The following is an 11,061-nucleotide window of genomic DNA, read 5'->3' as shown; positions in this document are numbered from 1 at the left end:
AGAATTGGTGGATTCTAAGTGTGAAAAGATGGATGATCAAGATGATATCCAAACAGCCCATGAGAAACTGTACAAGTTCTTTGAGAAGCATGAGAAACTGTATAGGCTGGCCACCAAGAAACTCAGTGATGTGAAACTTGATCGTGAAGAGCTGTCTACAAAGTTTGATGAGGCAAATCAAACTATTGGAGCACTGAGGTTTGAGAATAATTTCTTGGCTGAGAATACCAAGAAGCTTGAAGCGAAACTATTTCAAGTTAGAGCTCAATTGGAGAGGACTTTAAGTGCAAAGCTTGATGAGATGCTCAGCATTCAGAAATCTGCTTCGGATCAAACAAGTTTAGTGCATGGTCTTTCTTCCTCTAATATTGCTTCTACTAGTAATACTGTTTTTGTTCCTCCTACTAATAATGTTGAAATTGAGAACAATGATGTTAAAATTGAATTAGCTAGTGAGAACTTAGACAAGGGTAAACCTATCTTAGGAGCACCCCCTAAATAAGATAAGAAAGATGTTAAGAACCCTAGGGCTAAGAAGACTAACTCTTAAAAGCCTAAACAGAAGAAGTAGCATCTTTGTCATCATTGTGGAGTTGCCGGTCATACTCAAATTGCTATAAGTGATTACCCACTCAATAGAGCAACAACATGATAGCATCTGGAAGCTAGAATCAGCTTCAATCCTCTCTTGCTCCTTTTGGAGATCTTCTCAAAGCTCTCATATTCCTTTCAAACTTGAACGGTTTCAATTCTTCTCCCTCACCGCCGGTTCAAAGGTTTAATCAACAGAAAGGTTCTTCCAATGTGTGGAAGGAAAAGGGCTCTAAGTGATTCTATCACTTTCTTCTATCCTCCTGTTTTTGTTTGTTGCATTACTTGTATTTTTTGCTTTACTGTTTTGAGTCAGTCTAGTTTTATACTTTGCTTTGCTTAACATGTTTTGTTTGTTTATTTTCAGTTTTGCTTATTTTTGTTGTCATATAAAAAAAAATTGAAAAATCAAAAAAATACAAAAATAATGTGTGTTTTGTGTACATTAGTACTTGTGTACCTTGGATGGCCATTGAAACAAAATTTTCTAAAATTTGTATCTCTTGTAACTTAGATGAGCATCTCCATGCACAACTAAGTAAGTGAGCTTTGTGGCTCTTATCTGTGATGAGTAAGATTAAGTTATCTCTTGTACTTAATTCTCATATCACTTTTTTTGACTGGAATGACTAGAAAATCCTAAGAGAAAGGTATAAATAACCATCTCACCACTGTTGCCCACCAATCATGAAAGACATTTGTATGCTTCAGCATAGCAAAAGTGTGATGTCAATGACATTTGTGTGCTTCGACATAGCAAAATTGGAATGTCAAATATCAATGGGTATTTCTTTTCTCTCTCTTATATGCCCATGCATGATATGCTAAATAAATAAATAAAATATGCAAAGAAAAATAAAAAGCAAAAAGATAAAAAAAAAATGCTTTAAATATTATTACAAGCGTGTATTCTAGGAGATATGGGAGTTATAAGATGTACCTCGAAGGTGATAGTTCCTATCAAACAGTTATGATTGTGTGTGAGTTAAAGTGATTTTCTCATATCTCAAATCATCATAATATGTATACACTTATGCAAACTTACGATGTTTTTCACACACAACACACAATATTCTTTGCTACTTATGATACATGTACAGGTACAATGTGATTTGGCCATCACAAGGTTTTACATGTGTTAATGTATGCTCACTAAACTGTCTTGACTTGTTTTTGAAGAATAAAATGGTTAAACTTGTTTAGTGTGTGTGTGTGTGTGTGTTTTTGAAGATCCATGTGCTTAAGAATTTTGTTGAGAGATGATTTTGAGAGCTTAATATGTTGATTGGATCATTGGTTGAGTTGCATGTTGGATTGCATTCATGTTTGTGTTTTTCACCTCTCGAAAAACTGTTTTTAAAAGTTAGCTCGATACCTCCTCAATACCTAGTTATCTGTCGATCTTCTTAAGCTTTTTCTTATCGCAATTTCGACACCTCCTCGACACCTGTTGGATTGATCGAGATAGTTCTTACCTCCTTGATAGCTTCTCGACACCTGGTGAATCGATCGAGCTTCTGTTCTTGACCTGATGTTTTTTTCCTCGATACCCCCTCGACACCTGCATTTGTTAATGACCATTTTTCTCGACACCTTCTTCGACAGATGGCCTGATACCTTTCGACACTTTATCTATCGAGATTTACTGAGAATTCTATAAATACCTCATCGTGCGATCTGGAATTCATTTCTCTCGATCTCTCTCTCTCTCGATAGCTCTCTCTTTTCTCTCCCAAACAATCTCATCTCACTCCAATCTTGATCCTCAAGGTTTCTTCAAGCTTCATCACTTTCTAAGCTTTTAATCTCTCATTCTTCATGCATTTCATGTTTTGAAACCTAGGTTTTAGGGATTTTGAAAAATTTTGGGGTTTTTCAAAATTGATTAGCTATTGCTGAAATTTTGGGATGGGTTTTCACTTATATGAGTTTGAAATCTCATGCATTGCATTACATTAGCATTATAATAGTATTTTCATGCATTTAGATGTGTGTAATATGTTTGTGTGCTGGTAGGATTGGATTGGACTGAGCCCATGATGAATTTTCTTTTGTATGTCACATGTTCATGCATTCTCCATGCATACGTACTCTCTTTTCAATATATCTTGATATATTTGAACTGTTTGGGGCTTTTCTAATTGTCTTTTTCTCTCCCTTTCTCTCTTTGTTTACATTAGTCGTGTCTATGGCACCTAAGCGTAAATTTGCTCCGTCTCGGAACCCTCTTCATTCCGGGCATCATCTTTATCTGATCCTACTCCTTCTAGCATTCGGTTCCGTGATGAGGATGCATGAAAGGCTTTCTTAAAGAATTTTTCTAGACAAGGTAGACCCATTGTCATATCCTTGTCAATGTACATCATTAATGTCACAACCCAAACCTATACTTCAGGATTTAGAGCATGACCAGCATGTTAATATCAAGTTTACCTCAATACTAACACGAACCAACCTAAATTGAAGGGGCTTATCAAGAATTGTTTCTTGAATTCCTGTTTAATTTCGTGCATTAAAGACACAATATACAAAAATGATGAAAACCTTGCAATTTCATTTCCTTTGAACTTGGAAGACTACCACCTGGCTGAAACTTAAGGTATTCGTGTAAATATTACATAACTAAACGTTTAGCAAAACTCTTATTACAAACCTAACCCCAAAGACATATAACCGGGGTTCAAAACAAACTAAGATACTGAATTACATATGTGCTCAAGAATCAAGTACATCTTGATTCCTCCTATACAATAAAAGAGCTAAACTACTATACAACAAAAACTCTACATTCTAACAAACGAGAATCACAAAATCCTTGCCACCTCTAACACTCTCGTTGTTTTCAGGAAAGAACCTGTGCACTGAAATATAATAGAGTGAGTTGCGTAGCCCAATAAGGTTTTAAGTTCCATGAGCCTTTAATAAGAATGCATGTAAATCAAATATTTTATGAATATGTAAGCTTTGATAATATAGCTTCATACTATTCACGTTGTTCTTAAAATAACTTATGAACTTTCAGATAAAATACTTCATTTTCCTTTCATATAATAATAGAAGGACGTAATAAGAAACGTAAACATAATTCCGTTATCTTATTTTTAAAAAGACTATAAAATGTTTCATCATAAACTTCTTGTCATGAGAGTTTTTTACTTTTTCATAATACATTTAAACCAAATCATTCTCTCATGATTAATAACATAATATAATCATTCATAACATATTGATTAGTCCATATCTGATAAGTCTGTACTTGGTACATGTGCACAACAGAGAAGGCCTCATCACATTTAGGTGTCCTCGTGTGTGTGATATTGTCCTCTTTGGGAGGCCTGATAGCACATCCCCTCAAGGTTTTGCTCCTCCCCGCTATCTGTACACAATGAGGAAGAAACCTTATTCATATTAGAGTTATGGGAAACTCCATTTCCTCCACTTTAAATGGCCAAACAGATAACATTTTCTATGGAAAGCCAGTAATTAACCCCTACTGGCTGAGTTCAGATCACTAGAGGACATAACCTGAAAAATTTCCATACTTATACATTATACTGATATTTCTTATTTGTATAATATTCCACAATAATAGCATATCCATCTTATTCTTTAAAATATTATGTTCATGATATAGTTAATAGCATCAATATGCTAAAATTATCATCTATATAAGATTGAACAACTCACGAACATATATTTTACTTAAATCATGCTTATATGTAATATCTTTAATTAAAAGGTTTTAATGCATAATACTTTTTGAAATAATCTTTATACTTATCAAAAGCACATGTTACAAATCTCTTACCTGAAAACAGAAGACGCGAGAGATTGTACAAGAGGAGTTCAAGTGTCCGTGTTCTCGTTCTTGCCACCTAAATGCAAAACCAAGACTTATTATTGACAAACTCTTCCTAAGTATTTAAACTTATACCTCAATCACAACCTAACTCTCAAACTGAAGAAAATCCTTACTTCGCATCACACAAGGTTCTCCAAAGCACAAGATACAATCATCAAACACATTACATACTTAAACATAGAGAAACCAAGGCATAAAAATTTATGTATCATCCAAACATTCCAAAGGATGAGCATATTAAATTATAGCACAAAACATTCACCCTAGCTTCAAAATTAAATTCACAAAGTTAGGAGTAGCATATGTTGTTCACTGCTCATTCCAGCAGCAAAAGCCCCATTTGTAAAATACAAATGGGCTGTCCACACACATCCAAATGTCATGAAATTTTACAAAACTACTCCCCTAGGCTATATGTCTAGTATATACCATACAAATTTCGTAGTCAAAGCATAAAACCATGATTTATTAAAAATCATACAAAACAACGTGTTCAAATCTGTCTTGGCAGAGACTCATGCAACTTATAAATTAAACCATTATTTTTATACTTATCCAAATGCTGTGAAACACTTCCACAACAACCATACGTGTCTTAGGATTCATAAAAACTATTCCTAGCATCCTAATTCATAGAATATGATTTAATACATATTTTTCTTGTTGTAAACATCAAATCCGTCACAGTGACAGCTTCAGCACATATTCTTACTAAAATCATCAACAAATAGCAATTGGCCTTCATTTCATTTGGGTATTTTTATACCTATACCATACATATTAAAAAAAACCTAATAAGCATCAAATAGACCACAATATCACCAAACTTTCAAATTACTAAAACAGATTCACAAGTTCAGCTTCTAAAATCAAAATAGAGGATAGAGATTGAAAATAAACAAAAAATTATACTAACCAAATACACAAAATCAGATGAGGTTTAATTTACTTTCGCACACACTTTGAAGATGAAACCTTAGTGTTTAGACTCTTAATTTCTTCTTAGAGAAACTAGAATTTTCGGTGAGAGTGTGAGGGAGAGATGTTGCCATGTAAGAAGGGAAGAAGAAAGAAGAGAAGAAAGAAGCAAATGAAAGATGAACAAAGATGTGTCTGGTTTAGCAAAAGAAGATAAGAAGAGTGGACCTTAGGATGTTGACCTAGAAAGCACGGACGCGGTTAGGAGGGTGCCACACCCGAGTCCGACGCGGTTGACTGCGCGTCGGTGCTGCGTCTGAGTTTTTTTTTTTTTTTTTCTCGGATTTGCACCGACTCGGCTCGATTCGCGTCGACGCGGCTCGATTCTGCCAGAATCGGGCCATATCGGGTCGTATCGGCCGGCGATCGATATTGTCGATACGGCCGAAACATGTTGAAAACGGCCGAAACAGGCTGATATTAGCCTTGAAACTCGCCGGAACAACCGAAATTCTGACCTCAAAGGCATAGTAATTTGTTTCTTGCCTTCTTCTTTCTTTGTTTTGTGAATCAAGGCATAGCAATGTGCTTTTTAAGAATATTTTAATAGTAAAAATATAAATAAAATATAAATAAAAATATTTTTAATAATTTTTTAATCGCCGAGTCCCGCCGCACCCATACCCTACTTTTTCAAAAATTGCTGAGTCCCGTACCCACACCCGAAACGCACCAAGTCCCAAAACGCACCCGTGCTTCATAGATGTTGACCGTGGGTTTTGAGAGAGACTTAAGAGAGCTTCCTAGCTCTTTCCTTAAGAGAAAAGAGAGCAAAGTGTGGTGACTTTTCTGATTTGTGCGTATTTACCCGTGGAAAATAGAGGGGGAATTGCTTCTTGGATGTTCTAGTGTCTTGAGAAAAGTCAAGGAAGAATTGAAGTGGCTCTTGGTGATTGCATGGCCGGCCAAGTCTTGGCCTTTTGATTTGTCAACATGCATGATCCTTTAGCATTGCTAGTGTTGAATTCTCATTGGTTGCATGGGGTGAAATTTCCACAATCACATCTCATGCACCATATGCCTAATTAAAACACCATCTATACATCATACTAAGTATATATTTATAATACAACTAGCCATTTCAATTATTTATAATCTTAAAAAAAATCAAATCTTCATGCACTTAAAAGTAATTAAGATAATAACATGCGTATAAACCCATAAAATTAAATACGCAATTAAGTTGGGGTGTTACAATTAATATCAAGTTCAATACTTTTTAGCAAAGGGCCTTATAGCTGAATTGGCATCTCTCCATGCACAAAGTGCTTGGGAGTTTGGAGGGAAAATGTTTAAGATGCGGGTCTAACAGCATATTGTAATTATTTAAAAAAAATAAAATAAAATTCAAGACTTTTTATTACACTTATAATTTCATTGAAAAGACATTTTCCAAAAGTATCATCTACTTTTAAAAATTCTACAAAATGCTCATCTATTTTTATTGGACTTGTTGAAATATCCACACACCGTAGTACTAGAGTCATTTGTACTTGATGACTTACATACATCGGGGGACAATCAAGTAGAATTGAAAGATATTTTGCTTCCTTAGGGTCCATTTGGGATTCGCTTATTTTGTTGAAATTAAAAACTTTTTGCTAAAAGTACTGTAGATAAAGTTAAAAGTTAGTTGAAATAGCACAGTGAGACCCATGAATAGTACCAAAAAGTGTAGTGGAATCTGAATAGTAGCAAAAATAAGCTGAATAGTAAAATAATTTCGCAAAAATAATCTTTGCCAAACAGACACTTAATCTTTTTAATAATTTTACTTTTAATTTCATTTGCTAACAATTGTATCAATTCATTTTGTATATTATGTCCCAGATAATGATTATGAATTGAACTATGTTGAATATGTCAAACATGTTCTTGCATTACTAGATCAAATTCTGAAATCCTTTCAATTAGACTTAAAAAATTTTCAGTATTTTCTTGATAGATCTTTAAGTATTTTCCTTGAAATGCCAAATTATTTTTTCCAAGATTTTTTACTACAGCAATAATTCTTAACAACACCTTTTTCCAATGATATTTCTTTTTGTTAATTTGTTCTTGTAAATCTTTATCAATTGTTTTATTTTTCAACAATCTCATTTCTAAATCAATCCAAGCATTCATGTTAGTAACATGCTCTTTGCTTGTTTCATGATTTTTAATCTTATTGCTAATATTTCTCCAATCATTAGTTCCTTCATTAGTAAGTTGATTTGTACCACTACCATGTGTTGTTGAATTAAACAACTTTCAACAAAAACAAAATGCTTTATATAAATCTTTTGAATACACTAACCATTTTCTATCAAATTTCTCCCCATGAGTAATTTTTTAAAATAAAATGTAGTAGAAAAATTTCTATGAGCTTTCTATAGTAAAATTTAGACCATTGTCTCTGATTGGACCATTTTCTACTAATAAAGATACAAAATATTGATACAAAATTAAGAGATTTATTAGTAGAAAATGGTCTAGTTAGAGACAATGATCTAAATTTTCTTATAGATAAAGATTGTAGACATTCTTATGCAATAAGTCTATATGATATCAAAAATCCACACCAGGCTCTTGAAAGGGCCAGTACCCTGTCAATGTCGAATGATGCGCTTAGGAAACAGAAGTCATACAATCACAGCCACAAAATTGAGTGCAATAATTTCAGTGTCTGTACCCTTAACAGTTTCAGAGATGATCCTACCAACTTCAGCTTTGTATTATTCAGAATGTGTGGACATTGGTGTTATAAAGAACGCAACAAATTGAATCAAATTTCTTTTCAACTTCAGACGTTTTCTTTATTGGCAAGATGAACGAAAAGAGCTTCTTGTATTTACACAGATAATATCTGAGCAATACTTGAAAACACGGAATGTATACTCTATATATATATATATATATATATTTTTTTTTTTGTGGGGATGTATCATTCATGCACGTGAATTATTTACACAGATAATATCTGAGCAATACTTGAAAACACGGAATGTATACTCTATATATATATATATATATATATTTTTTTTTTTGTGGGGATGTATCATTCATGCACGTGAAACACGCTCTGCTTGGAATATTTGTAATTGCCCTTACCACTAATTTAGTTGTTCTCAAGTGCTTGTACCTACTTATTTGAATTTTCAAAATAGAACAACTAGAATTGAGTGGAAGACTTCCAGTCAATTTCATTTGTTCGTTGCCAAGCTGTTTAACCAAGACATAATGCAATTCGTGTTTTGAGTTTCCATTGATTGACTCTCAAGCCTTAAGGGCTAAGACTATAAAATGTTGGGGGAAGAGGCAGAGAAAGCAAAAATGGAAGGAAAAAGGGAGGGAGGATATACAAGTCTTAAAGTCTTTGGTAGAATGCATAAATAAAGTGGCTCCAAGACCATGACCATGACCATGACTAACGTATGAAAGGATGATCAAGGAGGACCTCAAAACGGCTTGACATTCATGTCCAGTTTACATTTCTCTATACTTCGAAAGTTAAAACCAGTTTATTAACAGTGTCAATTTCAATAAAGTTAGCCCCTAGAGTGGAACTCTACAGGATTTGGTAGGTAACAACTAAAACTGTTTATCGTTAAGAGCCTTTTAACTCAACTGATATTATATAATATTTTCAACAAATATGTCTAGATTCAAACCTTGCTCCTCAATTATTGAACTAACAAAAAAGCCAAACAAAACAAACTAACAAACTATGCCTATGCATTGTTCATTTGGAGACATCCAATAAAATTAGAACAATGGTATTATCAATTAAAATATCTAAAGAGGAGTCATCACTGGTTTACATTTCTCTATATTTTGAAAGTCTAACCCAATTTATTAACAGAATCAATTTCAATAAAGTTGGCCCCCTAGAGGGGAACTCTACAGGATTTGGTAGTTTTAGGGGGAAATGGGCAAAGTAACAGTGCAAGAGATAAGTATATAGTAAGTTAAGCAATGCGCGGAAGTAAAAAGGAAACTAGCATCTCGAGTTTCTAAAACTCGAGATTTGTAATAAAAACTCGAGTTTTAAAAACTCGCTTTCTGTTTTTTACCGCTGACCTGGAAAAAATGAGAGACACCTAGATCTCGAGTTTTTAAAACTCGTTTTTTAAATATCGAGTATTTAAAACTCGAGTTTTGTTGGAAATTACATGTTCCACCTTAAGACCGTATTTAATGAAAGATTTCGAAGAACTCGAGTCTTATAGACTCGAGTTCCACTGTGCATACTATTAAAAATATCACTCCCTTAACACGCCCGTATAACAGAAACACAAAGCCATCTCACCCAAAACAGAGCATCCTCACTGGGTCTCTCGGCCTCACTAAATCTCACCCTCACTAACTCTAACTCACCCATAACTCTCACACCACATTGCCTCTCACTCTCACTCACCACATTGCCTCTCACTCTCACTCACCACACTGCCTCTCTCACTGCTCTTCCTTCTCATCAAATTCATATCTCAGGTAAGGGTTTCCATAATTTGATTGTCATTGTAGTTGGGTAATAGTCTATGGGTGTGGGTTAAAGAGTTTGAGTATTTATTTTGTAGATAGTTGACATAACTTAGTTAATTTTCCATTATGCAACATGTATAGAACTTTGTGTTGGTAGTCTTCATTGTTTGAGTATTTATTTGCCCATAAAAAGAAATGGTAAAAAAAATGGGTGTGTGATAACTGATAAGTACAAATTGGGTCTCATATTTGATGTTTATATATAATTTGTTGAATTTGTGTAAATTTGTAAATCAAAGTTTAAATTTATGGGGCTTAGTCCATACGAGCTTCCTATTGAAAGATTGCCTTTAAGGTGTTTGTGAAAATGCTTGTTTCCATAGTTGATTTCACTGAGCCAAATAGTACCAATTTAGTAACTGTGATTTTCTTCCTCAATCCTCATTCCTTCCTTGTCAAATTTCTGAACTACCAAGAACTTAACATTACCCTTATACCGAAGAACTAATCACCAACTGCTCCTATAATGGTCTAGGAGACCAACACAGATAAGTGCAGAATATACTAACAATGCAAATAGCAGAAATTGGTATATGACACAGTCCTCAAATTTCTTGAATTAAGCAATCACATATTGTGTTCACTTTTAAATTGAACAAAGTATGATAACATAGTATCAAATCAGAATCAAAAAGCATGACAAAATTTAGGTTTATAAGTCAATAAGGCTGAGTTTATAGTTGTTTTTTATGCAATCATGATTCAGATTATGTGATTTAACTAACACAATAACTTGACTTGAACAGGTTCACAATGCCTGAAATTGATATAATCCTATACCACGGTGGTCCGTTTAAGAATGCCAATGCGAACAAGGGATTGCCATTTGAAGGGCCAGGTATAAAGACCTATTATACTCAAATTGATCGTAGGTTGAAGACCCTTGATGAATTGAAGAAGGTTGTCATGGAAGAGTTGTGTGAGAATCCTGCTGTGCACAACATACAAATTACTTATCGTATGCCAAATGAAATCTTGAAGCATCGGATTAATTACAAGTATATGGCAATAGAAACAGACAAACATGTAAAGATCATGTTTGACAAGTTTGAGAGAATAGCTGAAGTAACTAACATTGAGTTGTACATACAGTTGGAGCCGCGTGCAGT

General features: G+C 34.0%; 1 long non-coding RNA gene across 2 annotated transcripts; it reads right to left on the bottom strand.

Moving 5' to 3' along the window:
* Positions 1-3,123: 3,123 nt before the first annotated feature.
* LOC136067157 (uncharacterized) lies at positions 3,124-5,582 on the bottom strand. 2 transcript variants are annotated; one of them, XR_010628678.1, is made up of 4 exons: positions 5,370-5,582; positions 4,400-4,466; positions 3,848-3,967; positions 3,124-3,452 (listed from the first exon to the last, which is right to left on the bottom strand). It is a non-coding gene; the product is annotated as an uncharacterized LOC136067157 (long non-coding RNA). The 2 variants fall into 2 exon arrangements; XR_010628677.1 differs by having other exon boundaries at positions 3,124-3,967.
* Between the last annotated feature and the right edge of the window lie 5,479 nt (positions 5,583-11,061).

The sequence above is a fragment of the Quercus suber genome, unplaced genomic scaffold (assembly GCF_002906115.3).
Source record: "Quercus suber isolate HL8 unplaced genomic scaffold, Cork oak 2.0 scaffold_60, whole genome shotgun sequence".
Taxonomy (NCBI): Eukaryota; Viridiplantae; Streptophyta; class Magnoliopsida; order Fagales; family Fagaceae; genus Quercus; species Quercus suber.
Note: the sequence above shows the minus strand (reverse complement) of the source record. Positions and strands in the feature narration are given on the sequence as shown.